This window comes from Chelonia mydas, chromosome 1, assembly GCF_015237465.2.
Source record: "Chelonia mydas isolate rCheMyd1 chromosome 1, rCheMyd1.pri.v2, whole genome shotgun sequence".
Taxonomy (NCBI): Eukaryota; Metazoa; Chordata; order Testudines; family Cheloniidae; genus Chelonia; species Chelonia mydas.
In genome coordinates this window covers 258,597,493-258,617,984 of record NC_057849.1, presented here as the reverse complement: position 1 = coordinate 258,617,984, position 20,492 = coordinate 258,597,493, and the positions used below count along the sequence as shown (strand labels likewise).

General features: G+C 47.5%; 1 protein-coding gene across 9 annotated transcripts in view; it reads right to left on the bottom strand.

The window, feature by feature from the left end:
• Positions 1 to 16,616, bottom strand: part of PHETA2 (PH domain containing endocytic trafficking adaptor 2) — a 32,407-nt gene extending 15,791 nt beyond the window's left edge. For 2 of the 9 annotated variants that reach the window (XM_043544355.1, XM_043544354.1), the window contains exons 1-3: positions 15,992 to 16,596; positions 8,561 to 8,680; positions 7,168 to 7,317 (exon numbers count right to left, since the gene is read on the bottom strand). The gene's annotated coding sequence lies outside the window, so the exon portion shown is untranslated. Of the gene's footprint in view, positions 1 to 6,470; positions 6,536 to 7,167; positions 7,318 to 8,560; positions 8,681 to 15,991 lie in introns of all 9 variants that reach the window. The other 7 variants (XM_037882911.2, XM_043544358.1, XM_043544359.1 and 4 more) reach the window with 6 other exon arrangements.
• Positions 16,617 to 20,492: the final 3,876 nt, after the last annotated feature.

The window sequence follows — 20,492 nt, the reverse complement described above, 5'->3', positions numbered from 1 at the left end:
GTTCCCAAAGATATTAAGTTTATTACGCCAGTGCTGCTAGTCAGAAGGGGACCCCGAATGCACGTTATACAAAGATTATATACCTTTTAGCAAAGCACGTTGCCCTCGTGCATCGGAAACCTTAGCCAATAGACAAACCCTTTCCTTATTTACCACCTATCCCTGCTAGGTATATTCCCCGTGCTAAACTATTACTTCAACTACACAACATGGTCCTAAAGCAATGCATCAGTAACCTTTCTTATCAGGATGGGAGGCCCACATCACAAGGCCAGGAGGCAGGGAGTTAGGAACAGACAAAGAACAGAAACCGGGAGTCGAGACAGGCTGGAAACAAGGGGGAGGGTTTTCACAGGAATGCAGTATCTAAGGAACACTCCTCCTGGTGCATGATGTGCTTGCTTTTAGACAATGGTGGGCCCCAGACCAAAATGGAGTCTGTGACAAAGCTCTGTCCTTGCCTCCGTGGGTCCAGCATTTCCTGGCGGATTTCGCTAGCCTCAGAGGTTCACTGTGACCTTCCACGTAACCCTTCTTTCTCTAGAGACAAGGGTCATAGTCTACTGAGCCATTTTCATCATAAGCCAGCAAGGGAGGTGAGGAGAAGTTATCCTTCCTTGCACAGTCTCTGTTGTCTCCCACTCTCAGTGATTAATCAGGGGGCAAAGGGGGGGGCAGGGAGCCCGGACCCACCCTCTACTCCAGGCTCCAGCCCAGGGACCCTAATAGTATCAGCTATGGTAGCTGACCTTTTAGAAACATGACATGTACAATTCCCTGGGCTACTTCCCCCACAGCAGCCCTCACTTCCTCAAGCTCCACTTCACCCTTACCTCAGGGTCTCCTTCCTTGTGCCTGATATGGTGTGTACTACTCAGCCTCTCCAACAGCGCAACTTCCTCCCACAGCTCCTGACATGCACACCCACCTGACTGACTGGGAGGTTTTTAACTAGTTTCAGCCAGCCCCTGATTGGCTTCAGGTGTCCCAATCAACCTAGCATTCTCCCTGCCTTCTGGAAAGTTCTTAATTGGCCCCAGGTGACTTAATTAACCTGGAGCAGCTTCCATTTCACTTAACCTGGTACCAGGGATTTGTTTAGCCTGGAGCTAATATATCTATCTCCCACTACTTTTCTATAGCCATCTGGCCTTGCCCCGTCACATATTCCCCCCCCCCCCCCCCCCAACACCATAGAGTTGGGCAACTTGGGACGCCAGGCAGTATGCTCGTGACAGACCATCAGCGTTGCCATGGTGGCATCCAGCCCTGTGCCGTACGCGGAACTGGAATGGTTGGAGGGATAAGAACCACCTGGTGACCCCTGCATTCTTTTCCTTATTCCGCTGCATTCACTGGAGGGGTGCATTGTCCATCACAAGAGTAAATTGCCAGCCTAAGAGGTAATAACGCAGTGTCTCCATAGCCCATTTGACAGCAAGGCATTCTCTCTCAACTACTGTGTATTCCTATTCTCTTGGGAGAAGCTTTCTGCTTAGGTAGAGGATCGGGTGTTCCTCTTCTCCCACTATTTGCGATAGAACTGCTCCCAACCCCACCTCGGAAGCGTCTGTTTGTAAAACAAATTCCCTATTAAAGTCCGGGGCTATGAGTACGGGGTCATTACAGAGGGCCGTCCGAAGGTCTGTAAATGCCCCCTCTGCTGCGTCGGTCCACTTTACGATGTCTGGACCTCGGGCCTTCACCAGGTCCGTTAGGGGACTTGCCCTAGTGGTGAAGTGGGGAATAAACTGTCAGTAGTAGCCTACCACGCTTAGGAACGCACGGACCTGCTTCTTTTGGGTCAGCCGGGGCCAGTTTTGAATTGCCTCTAGCTTATTTGTTTGGGGCTTCACTATGCCCCTTCCCACAATATATCCCAGGTACCTAGCCTCTGCTAGCCCTATGGGGCATTTAGAGGGATTAGCAGTGAGGCCAGCCTGCCTTAAGGTGCGCAGTACTGCCTCAACTTTCTCCAAGTGGGTTCCCCAGTCTGGCGTATGGATGACGACATCATCTAGGTATACAGCTGCATAACTAGTATGGGGGTGCAGCAGCTTATCCATGAGGCACTGGAATATGGCTGGGGACCCATGTAGCCCAAAAGGGAGGAAGGTGTACTGGAATAGCCCATCCGGGGTGGAGAATGCTGTCTTTTCTTTAGCTTCTTTGGTCAGAGGAATCTGCCAGTACCCTTTTATCAGATCCAGTGTAGTCAAGAATCAGGCACTACCCAGTCAGTCAACCAGTTCGTCGATGCGTGGTATGGGATATGCATCAAACTGCGATATTTCATTCAGTCGGCGAAAGCCATTACAGAATCTCATGGTACCGTCAGGTTTAGGGACTAGAACAATTGGACTGGACCACTGACTGTAAGATTCTTCAATAACCCCTAATTCTAACATTTTCTTTACTTCGGCCTTGATTTCTTCTCTTTTGGCTGCTGGGATTTGGTAGGGTCTCAATGTTACCTTAGCTCCGGGGATCGTGCGGATATGGTGATAGGTCTCAGTCGTCCGCCCTGGTTTTGTAGAGAACATATCTCTGTTGCGATTAATCATGTCGGCTGCCTCGATCTTTTGGATCGGTGTCAAGTCGGATGATATCCTCACTTGCTCGTGTAAGTTATCCTCCTGGGGAAGGGTCTCCTGCATGACTAAGCATGCCTCTCGATCATGCCAAGGTTTTAGAAGATTGATGTGATAAATTTTCTCCGATTTCCGGCAGACGGCTGCCGCACCTTACAGTTCACCTCTCCCATGGCTTCGATTATTTCGTAGGGTCCCTGCCACTGGGCCAACAGTTTACTTTCTGCTGTGGGCACCAGTACCATCACCCAATCCCCTGGTGGAACCGTCGAAGCTTTGCTTGGTGGTTATAATGGGTTTGTTGGGTCTCCTGTGCTCTCTCCAAGTGTTCCCGTACAATGGGCGTAACTCGGGCTATCCAATCTCTCATCTGCAGTACATGCTCAACTATGTTCCTTCCGGGATTTGGCTCCTCTTCCTAGGCTACTCTTGCTATATGCGATATGCCCCGAGGGTGGTGCCCATATAGTAGTTCGAATGGAGAGAAACCCGTGGAGGCTTGCGGAACCTCCCAGATGGCGAACATGAGGTAAGGCAATAGGGTATCCCAATCTTTCCCATCCCGGCTCACCACTTTCCTGATCATGGCCTTGAGGGTCCTATTGAACCTTTCCACAAGGCCATCTGTTTGCGGGTGGTATACAGAGGTCCATAGGGCTTGTACATGGAGCAATGAACAGAGATCTTTCATCAACTTGGACATGAAAGGTGTCCCTTGATCAGTCAATATCTCCTTGGGTAGCCCAACCCGGGCAAAGATCTGTACTAGCTCCTTAGCTATTGTCTTGGAAGCTGTGTTGCGCAGGGGAACAGCTCCGGGTACCGGGTTGCATAGTCCAGTACAACAAGCACATATTGGTGGCCCCGAGCTGTCTTCTCTAGGGGCCCTACCAGATCCATGGCTATCTGTTCGAAAGGAACCTCTATTATTGGAAGAGGTATCAAAGGAGCCCGCAAGTGTGGGCGAGGGCTATGTAACTGACACTCCAGACAAGAGGTGCAGTATCGCCGGACATCTTCATGTACTCCTGGCCAGAAGAACCTCCACAGGATCTGTGCCTGGGTTTTCTCTACCCCTAGGTGTGCTCCAAACAGGTGACTGTGGGTGAGACTCAATATGGCTTTTTGATGCTTTTGTGGCACCAGAAGTTGTTGTATCTCTTGCTCCTGCATTTGCACCATGTGGTACAGGAGATTTTTCTTCACTATAAAGTAAGGTCTGGGACCCCGGACCTTCCCATCCACGGGTATCCCATCGATCTCGGCCACCTCTTTCCTGGCGTTATCATGTCTGGGGTCCTCCGCCTGGTCCCACCCAAAAGTCTCTCTCCCGGGACTAACCTGCCCAAGCTCCCAGGGGCCGGCTTCTGCTTCTTCCAATGGCTCACCGCCGTCATGGCTGGGGGCAGCTTCTGGCTCACCTTCTGTGGTGGAAGTTTCTCTGTTGGCTGCTCACGTCCATCTGCCTACCAGGGAGGTCTTCTGGCCCTGGGTCAGGATCCGGGTTCCCAAGGCCTTCGCGGCCTTCCTCTCTTTTTTTGTCTTCCGGGTCTTTCGGGGGAGGGAGAACAGATCCTGAGAAATCTCAGCGAACATCGGGGGTTGACATTCCCCCAGTGACGAGTCGCTGTCCTCAGGGTCCCCACCTCCCTCCAGCTTCTCCGGGGGAGTAAATTATCAAACCATGGATAGTCCTTCCCAATGACTACAGGATATGGGAGTTTAGGAACTACGCCCACGGTCACCTCAATGGGGTTTCCCTTAACCTCTATCTCCACTGGGATGGTGGGGTAATGGCTCACGGCCCCATGCATGCATGTCACTGCTACGCGTTTGGCTTGTAGCAGCTGACTATTTTTTACCAGCTTACCCGATATGAGGGTGATAGCACTCCCAGAGTCCACAAGCGCTGTAGTCTCTGCTCCATTTATCCTCACTGACCTGGTGTAATTATGCGGGGCTAATGCGACCCCTGTGAGGTGGATAAGGGAGCATGGGACCTCCCAATCCCCCAAGTTACATTGCATAGGCTCCTCGGTGCTGGGACACTGTGCTGCTATGTGTCCCCACTCCCCACATGCATAACATCTATAATTGCTTTTAATCACTCCCCTATCCCGGGGGTTAGGGGGTTTAGTCCTGGGGTACCCCCCACTCAGGCCAATCCCTTCCTTCTGGGGTCCCTGCTGGTTTTCACCCCCCCCTTCTTCCACCTAGGACTTCCCAGGGGTTTGGCTGCCCAACCTTCCAGGGTTGGGGTCGGGTGCTTGCTTCGAAAGGGGCCTTCCTTGGGTAGTCGGGTCAGTTCCCTAGCTGTCATCCGTCTTTCTACCAGTGTGATCATCTCATCATACGTGGACGGATCGTTCTGGCCTACCCATTTGCGGAGATCTGGCGGCAGTCCCCGCATGTAATGGTCTATGACCAGGGTCTCCAAAATCTCCTCCAGGCTGCACACCTCGGACTGTAACCACTTCCGTGCGAGGTGTATGAGGTTGAATAGCTGGGACCTCGGAGGTTTGTTCTCCTGGTATTTCCACTCATGGAACCTCTGGGCCCTTACCTCTGCCGTTACCCCTGATTGTGCTAGAGTCTCTGCCTTCAGATGGGCATAGTCAGTGGCATCCGTGGCAGGCAAGTCAAAGTTTGCCTTCTGGGCCTCTCCACACAAAAAAGGGGCGAGAATGCTGGCCCACTGCTCCTGGGGCCATGCCTCACGCTGAGCAGTCCTTTCGAATGAGAGGAGATATGCCTCTACGTCATCTCCTCACGTCATCTTTGGCAGACAACCAGTGGCCCTCAGGGTTCGCGTCCTGTCGGACCCCCGGGCTGGGGTGGTGAGGATCTTCAGCTGGTCCACCACGTCTCTCAAGAGGGCACGCTCTTGGGTCACCTGGCTCATCAATAATTGATTGGTTTCCTGCTGTAGCCACATAGACTCCTGTTGTGCCATTGCCTGAACCCGGGTGGCCTCGTGCTGGGCTGCTGTGGCTTGTACCAGAGCTCTTACCACCTCCTCCATTGTGGTACAAAGCAAACAAACAAACAAAAAAAATCCAAAACCCCAGTGCACTTTTTTTTTTTTTTAAACTTCTGTCTTCCGCCACACTGTGAACAAAGTCCCACTCCTGACACCAGTTGTGACAAAGCTCTGTCCTTGCCTCCATGGGTCCAGCGTTTCCTGGCAGATTTTGCTAGCCTCAGAGGCTCACTGTGACCCTCCACGTAACCCTTCTTTCTCTAGAGATAAGGGTCACAGTCTGCTGAGCCATTTTCATCATAAGCCAGCGAGGGAGGTGAGGAGAAGTTATCTTTCCTTGCACAGCCTCTGTTGTCTCCCAGTCTCAGTGATTAATCAGGGGGCAAAGGGGGGGGCAGGGAGCCCGGACCCACCCTCTACTCCGGGCTCCAGCCTAGGGACCCTAATAGTATCAGCTATGGTAGCTGACCTTTTAGAAACATGACATGTACAATTCACAGCAGCCCTCACTTCCTCAAGCTCCACTTCACCCTTACCTCAGGGCCTCCTTCCTTGTGCCTGATATGGTGTGTACTACCCAGCTTCTCCAACAGCGCAACTTCCTCCCACAGCTCCTGACATGCACACCCACCTGACTGACTGGGAGGTTTTTAACTAGTTTCAGCCAGCCCCTGATTGGCTTCAGGTGTCCCAATCAACCTAGCATTCTCCCTGCCTTCTGGAAAGTTCTTAATTGGTCCCAGGTGTCTTCATTGACCTGGAGCAGCTTCCATTTCACTTAACCTGGTACCAGGGATTTGTTTAGCCTCAAGCTAATATATCTATCTCCCACTACTTTTCTATAGCCATCTGGCCTTGCCCCGTCACAAGTCACATATGCTAACCTTTCCTTAACACAACTCCTGCTTTGGAACAGACTATTAAGCCAGTTAGTGCAGTGTCCAATCTTCTCAGGTAGCAGCCACTAATTAATATTGAAGAGGAAGGTGTAAACCCCCAACACTGCACCTTACAAAGCAGTACTAGACCATGGGGAGAAACTTCATCCTGATTCCAGCAAATGATCATCTTGAGGTCTATTGTACAATGTTTAATCTAAGTGTCATTGCAGATGTTGGGCCAGATCATCAACTAACATAAAAAAAGCACAACTCCTCTGAAGTCAGTGGAGCTATGCCAATTTACACCAGCTGAAGATTTGTGGCTTCTTATTCTGTTTTATTCAAATAAATTATTACTTCTTTAATTTTTTGTGAATTTCACTATTTACTTCAATATCCTGCAGCAGTGAATTCCACAGATTAATTGTGTGTCACTTAAGAGGTGTTTTCCCTTTATTCCTTTTACATCGGTTGTCTCTTAATGCCGCCAAGTGCTCTCTTACTCTAGTATTATGGGACAGGATAAACAGAAGGCATCTTTCAAACTGAGCAATGTCTGTTACCTCCCCTCTGCAGCAAATGCTTCCCCTGCCCTCCCATTTCTCACCTACAAGACCAGCAGCAGCCCTCAGTCCAGTCCCCTTCCTTCTATGCAGAAGCCTAGCTTGCCCAGAACGTGGACAGGATCGGGGATGGGGGCAAGGAGATACCATACCTTACCAGCTATGATGGTCAGACTGCAGTTCACTGGCCCCTTCCCTGAACAGGCTGCTTCTTTGACAAGGGTCCACAGTGCTCCATCCTTCTGTTCCCCACGTCCAGTCAGAGGGAAGGTACTGAAGACAGAGACCAGGGCACCTTGGAACTGAAACACAAGGTCACATCACTCAAATATATATTCCCCATCATAAAGTCAACAGAATGAACCTGAGCAGAGTTCACACTAATGACAGGGCTGAGCACACGGTCAACAAGATTACCTGAACCACACTGTCAGCGCCTGCCGAGCTCAGACATTCAGCCATTGGGTGGAAAGGGCGTTCCAGTCTAGATAGAAACTCTGAACTGGAGCCCAATCCAGCCTTGTGTGGCCCAACACTGCCAGTAGCTGACAGAAGAATGGATTTTAAACTGTTTTCCTTTGAAATATATACATGCAACTCAATTCTCGAGGCTGGAAATAGATTCTGGATCCTGAACAGCTTTTTTTGTTTACAGAAGCATTTCCGTTTACCATCTGCACCCTGTACTGTGCAATCCAACACACAGTATACAGTGGATCATACATAACAATGTTATGAGAGCGGTCCTTTTACTTTTCCAGCCTGCTGGCATGTGTTCTCCAGCTAAAATTTAGGACAAAGAAATGCACAAAACAAGAGGGATGAACTGGATTATAAACCATGATCTTCACCTCCACCCAATCAGCATTCAGGATTCCCCTCCTCCTACATTCCTGCCCTGTCAATTAGGCTATAAAATCCCCCTCCCCCACCCCACAATATTCCAAAGTGGTCCTCCCTAGGCTGTGCTCTTCCAGCAGGGACACAGGGCCCATTTCTCCTCTCACTTCAGTTGGAAGTGATTCCATTGACCAGTGTAAGTGAGCTGGGAATCAGGCCCTGGTTTAAGGTGTATGGAGAGCACATAAATCGTGGGTGCCACTGGAATACATTAATACACAAAAAGTCTCCACTATCCTCCCACAATGTCCTGAAGCCCTCCATGTCACCTACTGTATACCTGAGAACACTGGAAATAAACGCTGGTGATACCCCTTCACCGAATTCAGCATTTACTCCTGCTTTTGGATTTTGTACAAGGGACCTCCTTAGAGAATATCCCCACTCTTGCTCATAATACAGGCACTAGAATCTCTCTGCATTTTCTTCAACCCCTGACCATTCACAAATCAACACCCTTAACTCTTCAAGGGTCCCCATTCCCTACAGCAGAGAGGCATTTATACAGGAGGCTGAGCCATAGAGGAAAAATCCCATATTGTGCAGGGACTTTGTTTTTATTTGTCTGCAAATGGCCTGGCACCTTTTTTGCTGTTACAGACACAAAAAGAACAATCATCTTGTTCGCATAAAGGATGTGGTTACCTCTAGGTGGCTGGCAGGATCAGCCAGTTTTCTAAGCCCATGATTCCAAATGCAACTGTGAAGACACCCAGAAAGGGAAGTTTTGTGGTTTCAATACTCTCTTCCCAGAGAAGTGAAAATCTAAAAGGAAGGGAGGAGAGGGAGAATTTCCATGCACAAAAGGGAAGATAAATGTACAATAAATGAACAGCAAAGTAAATACATTAGGCCAGATTCTCAGCTGGTATAAACGATCATAACTCCATTAAAGTCAATGGAGCTATGCCAGTTTATACCAGCTGAGGATCTGGCCTATTAGTTTTGTGCCTGTCTACTAATGTTAGTTGAGGTACACTGGTTTGATGCCAGTGAACAACAAAGAATCAGGTCCTCTGCTCTTACAACAAGATTAACGATGAAAATAATCAACGATGGTGCACATCACTTTGACTTCAAGGGCCTCAGAACTAGGCTCTCTGGCTACAGGCTGGCGACCACCCACACAAAGCCCACAACTTTTAAAGATTCTATAAAGAAAAATCAGAGCTTTGTTTGAAGGAGGCTGCAGACACATGTGCTCAGAGCTCCAACGTAGAGCAAAGATACTGACAAGCTTTAAAAGGGACAATGTTTCAGAGGATACTAAAGATGCCATGACTGGACTGCGATCTCTAAAAATTGGTCCAAATTCATCCACCATATAGCAAAAGAATTCATGTATCAGACCTAATGTCTAAAAACCACACATTAAAAGATTGCGAAGTGCTCCCGTACTACAGTAATGGGGGCCACATAAGAACCCAAGATAGAAGTACAGAACCTACAGCCTTAATGACAACCAATCAGCACATGCAACCCAGCTACCAGCTCTTGCAGCACAGCCCACAAAATGACCCAACGGCAAACTAGTGCTCACTTCTGAGGACTCTACAATAACCAGGCTAGCGCACGCAGCCCCGCTGCTCATAAACAGCCCCACGAACGAGTGCCTTCAACTTATTAAAGAGACAAGGTGGGTGAGGTAATGTCTTTTATTGGACACCCTTCTGTTGGTGAGAGACACAAGCTTTTGAGCTTGCACAGAGAAGCTTGTCTCTCTCACCAACAGAAGGGTGTCCAATAAAAGACATTACCTCACCCACCTTGCTTCTCTAACACCCTGGACCGACACAACTACCATTACACAGCCTTCGGCCTAGTTGTTCCAAATGATCCTACGGTAACAAATTGTGACGCTGGCAGGCTAGGTGCCAGCTCTTGCCAAGGCTGCAGCCATTAGCTAAGAACTGACAAACTCACGGCTGGAGACCAGACCAGTTCATTTCGGTCTGTTAGTTCTGGTCCACACTACAAACTTCGGTCTGTATAACTATGTTGCTCAGGAGTGTGGAAAATTCACACCCCTGAGTGACATAGTTATACCGACCTAATCCCCAGCGTCGACAGCACTGTGTTGATGGGAGGGCTTCTTCCATTGCCATAGCTACCACCTCTCCGAGTACCTACGCCAACAGGAGAAGCCGTCAGCATAGATAGTGTCTTCACCAAGTGTTACAGGGGCACAGCTGCACCAGTGCAGCGCTGTAACCGTAGACAAGTCCTTAGTGTTGCTCAAATTAGGTATCAGTCCACGAAGAATGTATTTAGTGTTTAGACGGTATAGAATGTATGTAAATTGCTGCACGCATTAATCTTATCTGTAATGTCTCTATTCCAGGCTGTAAGGAAATGTGTACATTTTGCTTTGTAACTTTGAAAATGTTTGCTCTAAACTTGTGAACTGAGAACCATCAACATCAGGTGGGCCATCAAGGAACATTGCAATAGAAAGGACTGGTGAATGGCCCTATTGCGCCTTGGAAATGCTTCCAGCAAGAAAGCTTGTCTTTTACGGTCTTGGAGGCCGAATGAAGGAAATAAAATAAAGTCACGGGAAAATGTTCCATCTCTTTTCTTTTTGAACTCTCACAAGGCCAGAGACACTAAACTGAAGCCAGAGATCCTAGGGTCTACCCCTGGGTGGATCTGCCCTGAAAGACATTTTGAATTGACAGATCTCTACAACTCTGTCACTCTTAGGATTTAGATTGCAACCAATTTATGTGCACGTTTGCTTGCTTTAACTTATAAATAACTCTCTCATTTCTTTTTCCTAGTTTATAAACCTTTAGATAGACAATGCCTGTAGCCAATCCTGTACTAAACTTTGTCTAGTGTACCAGGTGATCTGGGGTAGGTGACTCGTCTCTTGGGAATGGGAGCAACCTGAACATTTTGTGATTTTTGGTGTAACTCAGCAGTTCTCAACCAGGGGTCCGAGGCCCCCTGGAAGGCCCCGAGCATGTTTCTGGGGGTCTGCCAAGCAGGGCCGGCATTAGACTCTCTGGGGTCCAGGAAGAAAGCCAAAGCTACACTGCCCCAAGCCCTGCCACCCGGGCCGAAGGTGAAGCCTGGGCAGCTTCGGTGTGGGGCTATGGGCAATTTCCCTGCTTGCTATGCCCTAATGTAGGCCCTCACTTTTATATGCAGAAAAACAGTTTTTGTGGCACAGGTGGGCCGTGCTGGGGGGGAGGAGGGGAGGGTTCAGAAAGAAAAGGGTTGAGAACCCCTGGTGTAAGTGATCATTTATCACTAAGTCCAGCTTCCCTGGATGGCAAGATAAACCGGAGAATCTAAGGGAACTGTCATCTGTGACTCCATGGTCAGACTGTTACAGTGATCCAGGGGTTCACATTTGTCACTGGCTTGGTGAAAGCTAATTATAGAACCTACCCCCAGTTTGGGCTATCTGTCCTGTTTTTGATAGTCTGCCCTGCCACTCCAGATGGCGTGACACAAACCACCGCCTACTACCCAAGCCCTCATGCCGCTGAAACAACAGATCATGGCATGCAGCTGCCATGCTCACAAACATTCCTACAATAACACAGAACCACAAGGAATTCCTATACTCACTCAGAGCCCTCGGTGTGCAAAGCCCCAGCACTCATGAGCATTTGTTCACTAACAAACCTGCATAGAGTGTCCAATGCCCCACAGCCACCCTACAACAAACCAGTGTGTTTGGCCCCGCACTTCCAAACACACAAACCATCGCATGCACTGCCAGTGCCCCGAATGCCCACTTCCCTCAAGCACCCACACTGCACTCGGAGGTCACTGTGCATTCCTCTCTGATGTATACATTTCCCACTTTTCCTGCCTCTTTTCTAGGAGCCTTTCAAGGAGAGATTTTCACAAACTGACTTGCGGCCAGAGACCATCCTTTCTCCTAAAAGCAGTTCATTTCTAAATTTCCCCTGCTGCTGTTGAAGATTTAGAGCCAGAATGAGACCTTTTCCTGCTACCACTCTGCATCACAGCATAGATCCAGAGTTTGTGCCACTATGCAATCTGTAGCTATGACGACAAATGTAATGTCACAAATCTGTTATTCAGACACCACTGCGGGGTTAGGCACCTTAACAAGGAGAAAACCGTCAGGTGTAAACACAGTTCTAGCTAATTAGAATTTTTAAGTTAATTTAGTGCTGGCGAAAAGCACTGGATTTCCAGTGCAGGGGTTCATAGATTCTAAGGCCACAAGCGACAATTGTGATCTGACTCCTGTATAACACAGGCCAAAGAACTTCCCAAAATAATTCCTAGAGCAGATCTTTTAGAAAAAAACATCCAACTGTGACTTTAAAATGGTCACCGATGGAGATTCCACCTTGGTAAATTATTCCAATGATTAATTACTCTCACTATTAAAAATTTACACCTTATTTCCAGTCTGAATGTGTCTATCTTCAACTTCCAGCCATGGCATCATGTTATACTTTTTTCTGCTAGATTGAAGAGCTCCTTATTAATTATTTGTTCCCCATGTAGATACTTTTACACTGTAATCAAGTCCATGATTCAAAAAGAATATGAAGAGCAACTAGCAAAAGACACGAAAACTAACACCAATTTTTTGTTAAGTACATCAGAATCAGGAAGCCTGCCAAACAATCAGTGGGGTCACTGGACAATCACCATGCTAAAGGAGAAGCTAAATGAATTCTTTGCATCAGTCTTCATTATAGAAAATGAGAGAGAGATTCCCACACCTGAGCCATTCTTTTTACGTGACAAATCTGAGGAACTGTCCCAGATTGAGGTGTCAGTAGAAGAGGTTTTGGAACAAACTGATTAACTGTAATAAGTCACCTGGACCAGATTGTATTCACCCAAGAGTTCTGAAGGAACTCAAATAGGAAATTGCAGAACTACTAACTGTAGTCTGTAACCTATCACTTAAATCAGCTTCTGTACCAGATAGCTCATGTAACAATGAATTTTTTAAAAGGCTCCAGTGGCAATCCTGGCAATTACAGGCTGGTAAGACTAACTTCAGTACCAGGCAAATCAGTTGAAACTCTAGTAAAGAACAGAATTATCAGACATATAGAAGAACATGATATGTTGGGGAAGAGTCAACACGGCTTTTGAAAAGGGAAATCATGCATGTTACAATTCTTTGGGGGGGGGGGGGGTCAACAAACATGTGGAAAAGGTGATCCAGTCGAGACAGTGTACTTGGACTTTCAGAAAGCCTGTGACAAGGTCTACATCAAAGGCTCTTGAGCAAAATAAGCAGTCATGGAATAAGAGGGAAGGTCCTCTCATAGATCAGTAACTGGTTAAAATACAGGAAACAAAGGGTAGGAAAAATGGTCAGTTTTCACAATGGAGAGAGGTAAATAGCAGAATCCCTCAAGGATCAGCAGTGGGACCAGTACTATTCAACTTATTCACAAATAAATTGGAAAATGGTGGGGTGGCCAAGTTTTCAGATGATACAAAATTACTGAAGATGGTTAAGTCCAAAGCAGACCACAAAAAGTTACACAGGGATCTCACAAAACTGGGTGACCAAGCAACAAAATGGCCGATAAAATTAAATGTTGATAAATGCAAAGAAATGCACATCGGAAAACATAATTCCAGCTATACACGCAAAATGATGGGATCTAAATTAGCTGTTACCACACAAGAAAGAGATCTTGGGAGTTATCATGGACAGTTCTCTGCCAACATCCACTCAGTGTGCAGTGGGAGTCAAAAAAGCAAACAGAATGTTGGGAACCATTAGGAAAGGGTTGGATAATAAGACAGAATATATCATATGCCACTATAGAAATCCATGGTACTCCCACATCCTAAATAATTCAGGAAGTTCTGGTTACCTTATCTCAAAAAAGATATATTAGAATTGGAAAAAGTACAGAGAAAGGCAACAAGAATGATTAGGGATATGGAACAGCTTCCCATATGAGGAAAGATTTAAAAGATTGGGACTGTTCATCTTAGAAAAGAGGGGCAATATGATTGAGGTCTATAAAATCATGCATAGTGTGGAGAAAAGCTATAAGGGAGTGTTATTTACCCCTTCATGTAACACAAGAACCAGGGATCACCTGATGAAATTAATAGGCAGCAGATTTAAAAGAAACAAAAGGCAGTACTTCTTCACATAATGCACAGTCAACCTGTGGAACTCATTGCCAGAGGATGTTGTGAAGGCCAAAAGTATAACTGGGTTCAAAAAAGAATTAGATAAGTTCATGGAGGATAGGTCTATCAATCGCTATTAGTTAAAATGGTTAGGGTCAAAACCTCATGCTCTGGATGTCCCTAACTTGATAATTACTTCTGTTCTGTTCATTCTCTCTGACGCATCTGGCGCCAGTCGCTGTCGGATGTGGGGCTAGATGGACTATTGATCTTACCCAGTATGGCCATTCTTTTGTTCTTAAGTCTCCCCTTAATCTTCTCCTTTTTAAACTAAATAGATTGAGCTCTTTGAGTCTGTCACTATAAGGCCTGTTTTCTAATCCTTTGCTCATTCTTGTGGTTCTTCTCTGACCCCTCTCCAATTTACCAATACCCTTCTTGAATTGTGGACACCAGAACTGAGCACAGTATTCCAGCAGAATACGAAGGCAAATACAAAGGCAAAATAACCTCTCTGCTCCTCCTCGAGATTTGCTTCTCTATGTATCCCAGGCTCACGTTAACTCTTTTGGCCACAGTGTCACACTGGGAACTCATGTTCAGCTGATTATCCATCGCCACCCTCAAATCTTTTTCAGAGTCACTGTTTCCTCTAAGTATGGTCTATACTCTTTGTTCCTACTTGTATATGTACATTTAGCTGTAATCAAATTCATATTGTTTGCTTGCATCCAGTTTACCAAGTGATCTAGTTCTCTTCATTATTTGCTTCTACCCTGTCCTCTTCGTTATTTGCTACTTCCCCAATTTTTGTGTCATCTGCAAACTTTATCAGTGATGAGTTTATGTTTTCTTCCAGGTTATTGATAAAGATGTTAAATAGCATAGGGCAGCAGTTCTCAACCAAGGGCCCAGTGTACCCCAGAGGGCCACAAGCAGGTTTCAGGGGGTCAGCCAAGAAGGGCTGGCATTAGACTCTATGGGGCCCAGGGCAGAAAGCCCAACCCTGAGCCCGAGTCCCACCATCCAGGGCTGAAGCTGAAGCCCAAGCAACTTAGCGTAGGGCCCCAAGAATTGCCCTGCTGGCTACCCCCTAATGCTGTCCTGGGCTTTTATATGCAGAAAAGCAGTTGTGGTGGCACAGGTGGGCCGTGGAGTTTTTATAGTTTGTTCGGGGGGGGCCTCAGAAAGAAAAAGGTTGAGATCTCCTGGTGTAGAGCCCAGAACTGATCCCTGGGGGACCCCACTAGAAACACATCCACTTGATGACGATTTCCCATCTACACTTGCATTTGGAGACCTATCAGTGAGCCACTTAGTGTGGGCCACCTTAAATCCCATCACTCTCGTTTTTTAATCAAAATGTCAGGCAGCAACAGGTCCGACGCCGTCCAGCAGAGGAAGTAGATTCTGAAACCCTCCTGGCACCACTGCAGTCAGCAGGAGTTTTGTCACTGACTTCAGTGGATTTCATCCTGGGAGCCTCCTGTACTAGGGCCTCCTGTTTGGGAGATTCCAGGACACTCAGACCTCGAGCTCTTTGCTGAGACTGCCAGCATTGGGGGGGGGGGGTATACGCCCCCCAACTAGGGCCAATTGTGACGCCAATCCCCCCAGCCAGTGGCTACGCCTGATCGAAGCAGGAGGGGCTGTAATAGCCCAAGCTGTTGCGGGGGAGGGGAGGTTTCCCTCTGCTCCTAACGGGGGCGGGGGGGCGCTGTGCTCCTCCCCACCGGCCTTTCCTGGAACCCCTGCCCTTTGGGGACTGCACGGAGGCATTTCACACAGGCCACTAGCCCCAGGCTGGCGCGCTCCCGCCCCGGGGCGGCTGGCTGCTGGAGCGCCCCTGCGCTCGCCCCGCTGGCTTGGGAGGAGGAATCGCAGCAGCACGGCCGGTCTGGCCGGCTCGCTGTCCCTCTCCCCTCGCGCCAGTGGCCCCGGGCCTGCGGGCCGCCCCGGTGTGTTACTCACCGCCGCCGGCAAAGCCCGTCCCCCTGCCCGCTCGGCTCGGCTCGGCTCGCTCCAAGTTACAAGTTGGGGCAGCCGCTCGGTGCTGCCACGGTACAAAACCCGGCGGGCCGCGCAGCCGGTGGAACAGCTGGGACTCGGCGGGATCTCACAGTCCCGAGCGGAGCCGGGCGCCAGGATTCCGAGCGGATCCGGGTTTTCCACCAGGCTTGAGTTTACACAGAGGGGCGGTTGGTCTCAGTCCCCCCGGTCCTGGGAGCCACGTAAGAGCTGAACCCAAGCGCTGCACCGCTTCTGGTGTGACGGTCCTTCAAGCCTCCCCGTCCCCGCTAACTCCAGAGTCGGCTGCGGTTTTACACCGGGCTCCTGCTGTGCGTGTTGTTTGGTCCTGCAGCCATGAGCCAAACTTGCACCCAGTTCAGCTGGAGAGAGGGAAAAAGTGACTAGCCGGGACTCCACAGGCACTTGCATGTGTCCCTAGGTCGGTGGGACAGTCCCTAGAGTGGATCCACCCAATGGGGTGGTGTCACAAAGCAACTGTCCTTTCCCCACCTTCCACTCCGGTGTATTTCAATGGCGTTAAAAAGGCATTTTCTCGCCTTACTTTCGAATGCGCACAGCTGTGCCCCAGCTGCATAAAACCACACCCCCTGCTGGTTAACTGCGGAGCTGCCTGATGCTGCTGTCTAAGAATACTAGACAAGGCCAATTCTCCACTGCATGGTGGCTCTTTTATGATGCTCCACTGCCATAAAGGGGCCACGTAGAGGGTGGAGCCGGCTCTGAAGGATACCCCTGGCATAGAGGGGGCTCCCCATTTGGCACAGAGCTATATGAAGGGCCAGCGTAGTGGGTGTGCCAAGGAGGGAAAGTTAGAAAGAGGATGGTTCTACACCAAGAGTTCCCAAGGAGGCAAAGCCCAGCACTCCAACTATGTTTGGCTGCTAGAGAAGTGCCAGAAATCTCCAGAGGGGGTCTGACCTTGTGAGAGTTCCAGTCTAATTAAGCATCTGAACTTTTAGAAACTTATTCATAGATTCCAAGGCCAGAAGGGACCATTGTGATCATCTACTAGTCTGATGATTCTATATAACACAGGCCATACATCTTCCCTAAAATAATTCCTAAAGCATATTTTTTAGAAAAGCATCCAAACTTGATTTTAAAATTGCTAGTAATGGAGAATCCACCACAACCCTTGGTTAATTGTTCCACTGGTCAATTACCCTCATTGTTAAAAAAACTTGTACCTCATTTCCAGTTTGAATGTGTCTAGCTTCAACTTCCAGACATTGGATCATGTTATACCTGTCTCTGCTAGACTGAGCCCATTACCAAATATTTGTTCCCAATGTAGGTACTTTTAGACTGTAATCACGTCACTCCTTAACCATCTTCTCTGGACAATTTGTGGTTCACGCTTGTTAATAATTGTGAGGCCACGGAGAGAGAAAGTTCCCTAACCATGTTTAATTGTTAGAAGATGGAGACTCACAGGATGTGAGACAGACCCCTGATAATCAGACCCTGTGAATTTCAAGACAGGCGGTCTCCCCAGTTACCACACTGTTCATGTAGCTGGTCTCTGTCATGTAACCCAAGAACCCTAACTATACAAGTCTAGAGACTGGGGTTCTCGGTTCCCTGCAGGGGACTTGAGTCCCCTCTCCCACGTCAACAAAACAATCAGAATCCAGTCACAGCAGATATACCACAAGCACGGCACAGTATTATGTGAGACTCAGTGTCTGTTTCTGCCCTTTCTGAATTAATGCATGCATCCGATGAAGTGAGCTGTAGCTCACGAAAGCTTATGCTCAAATAAATTGGTTAGTCTCTAAGGTGCCACAAGTCCTCCTTTTCTTTTTGCGAATACAGACTAACACGGCTGCTACTCTGAAACCTGTATGTAATGTGTACATATGTAATGTGTACATCATATTATTGTCTCAGGTGCTGCTGTGGCTTCCATCATCTCTGCAGTATCTTAATAAATAATAAGACTTTGCACTTCTCTAGAGCCTTCCATATTAGGATCTCAAAGGTGTTTACAAACATCAGGGAATTAATCCTCACGCCCCTCTTGTGAGTTGGGAAAGTAAGTATGGTTGTTTCCATTTTACAGGGGGAAACTGAGGCACAGAGAGAAAACTATTTTTTTTTAAACTGCACAGGGGCACAGGGACATTAATTAAAAATATCTAGGGAGGGTCTCAGGTTTTTTTTCAAAATAATTCTAGAGCTGATTAAATGTGCTTGCCTGACAGAGCTGGAGACTGCAGTCCTCTGTTTATCTGCAGAACAGGGATGATAAAGACACTGGCTGTGCGTGCATCTCACAGACATCCCCTGCCAGTCTGTCCATTTGTCATAAGAAGGAGGCGACAGCTTTAGGTGGGGGTTAAGTCTTTATAGCTCTTGAACCTTAGCTTCTCTGCTGAGACTGCCAACAAACAAACTTTGCCTGGGTAGCCAGTCATCCCATTTATCTACCCTGGGAGGCGCCACATCGTTGTATTTCTTCTGTGGAACACCATAATTACATGGAAGCATTTGTTTCTTCACCTTGCTAACTTTTTTACATGCAAATTTTAATTGTTGTTTGGCTCTTCGGTATGGTTGTGATAAGTGCCATAAAATATCACAGACTGACATCATTGTATTGTGCCAGTGGATGATGAGGCAAAGCCTGAAATAAATGTGGATTTCTTTAATATTCGTTGGCACACAGGACAGAGCTGTGAAATGGGGATTGTACAACATATTTCATATCCCTGCACTTAGCAGCACACATCCCCTAACAAGCACCTGTAACAATAGGTAGACAGCTGGCTCCTGTGACCACTGTCTTTCATGAGGACCAATGTAGTCCCATCATTTCCTTCTGCTCCCCTTTGTTTTATCCACTTATTGATCTTATACACTTTGATTGTAAGATCTTTGGGGCTGTGGCTGTCACTATTATATCTATTCATCTATTAGGCTGCCATTATTGTGATATCTGAGCATCTCACAGTCTTTAACATATCTGTGCTGCTGGCAGACCAGGTGCCAGCTCTTGCCAAGGCTTTAGGCCTCAGCCGAGTTCTGACAAATTCATTGGTGGAAACCAGTCTTGTTCACCTGTGTGTTAGTATGCTTAAAATGGATATTGGACCTATAACAATGTGTTTGGTGTTTAGACTTTATGAAATGCTTGTAAGTTGCTGCATGCATTCATCTCACCTATAATATCTTTATCACATACTATAAGGTAATATATAAGTTTTTGCTTTGTAACTGTAAAAAAAATGTTTGCTTTGAAACTATGAACCCAGTCAGGAGGGATCATCTCCTGCCCATCAAGAAAGCCTATCAAAACTAAATGGGCCATCGTGTGACATCACAATACAAAGACTTTGTTAATTGCCCCCTTGCAGCTAGGAAGAGGCTAGATGCAAAAGGACTTGTCCCATCAGGTTGAAACTTGGAAGAAGGAAATAAAAATAGCTGACAAGAAAACGTCTCACCTCTTATGCTGTTTGGACTCTCACAGGGCCAAAGTTATGAAACAGAAGCAGAGATCCCCAGCGTCAACCTGGGTTAGCCCTAAAAGACATTCAAAGCTGACGGACTACAACAACTCTCACCTTTGGAACCATAGACTATAACTTATTTGTGTATATATGTCTGCCTGCTTTAACCTTGTAATAACTCTCATTTATTTTCTTCGTTAATAAATCCTTAGTTTATTATAGGATTGGCTGCAAGCATCTTTGGTGTGCGATCTAAGGTACAGATTGAGCCAGGGTTAACTGACTGGTCTCTTGGGACTGGGAAAAACCTGAATATTTTGTGATCTTTGGTGGATAGCAACCCACTATCACTAAGTCCAAATTGCCTGATTGGCAAGATAGTCCTCTTGGGCATATACCACCAGTTTGGGGTCTCTGCCCTGCTTCTTAGCAGTCTGCTCTGAGGTTGGCACATGTGGTCACAAGCCACTCCAGACAATGGGACAGTATCTATCTTCACAACATTCCCGGGAGGTAGGGAAGAGCCATTTTACAGGTGGCAAACAGAGGCACACATTGGTGCTAGAACTAGGGGTGCTGCCGCACCCCCTGGCTTAAAGTGGTTTCCATTATATACAGGTTTACACTTTGGTTCAATGGCTTTGCACCCCCAGTATAAATATTGTTCCAGCACCCCTGGAAGCACAGAGAGACTTAGGGCATGTCTACACAGCCGCAACAATGCTTTAATGTGGCTGTGTAGTCGCAGCTCCAGTGCTGGGAGAGAGCTCTCCCGGCGCTGTAAAAAAAAAACCCGCCACGAGGGGAATAGCTCCCAGCGCTGTAGCGCTATCTACACTGCCACTTTACAGCGCTAAAACTTGTATTTTCACACCCCTGAGCGAAGAAAGTTTCAGTGCTGTAAGTGGCAGTGTAGACAAGGCCTAAGGCCCAGATCTTCAAAGGTATTTAGGTACCTATCTGCCATTGTTTTTACCAAAATATCTTTG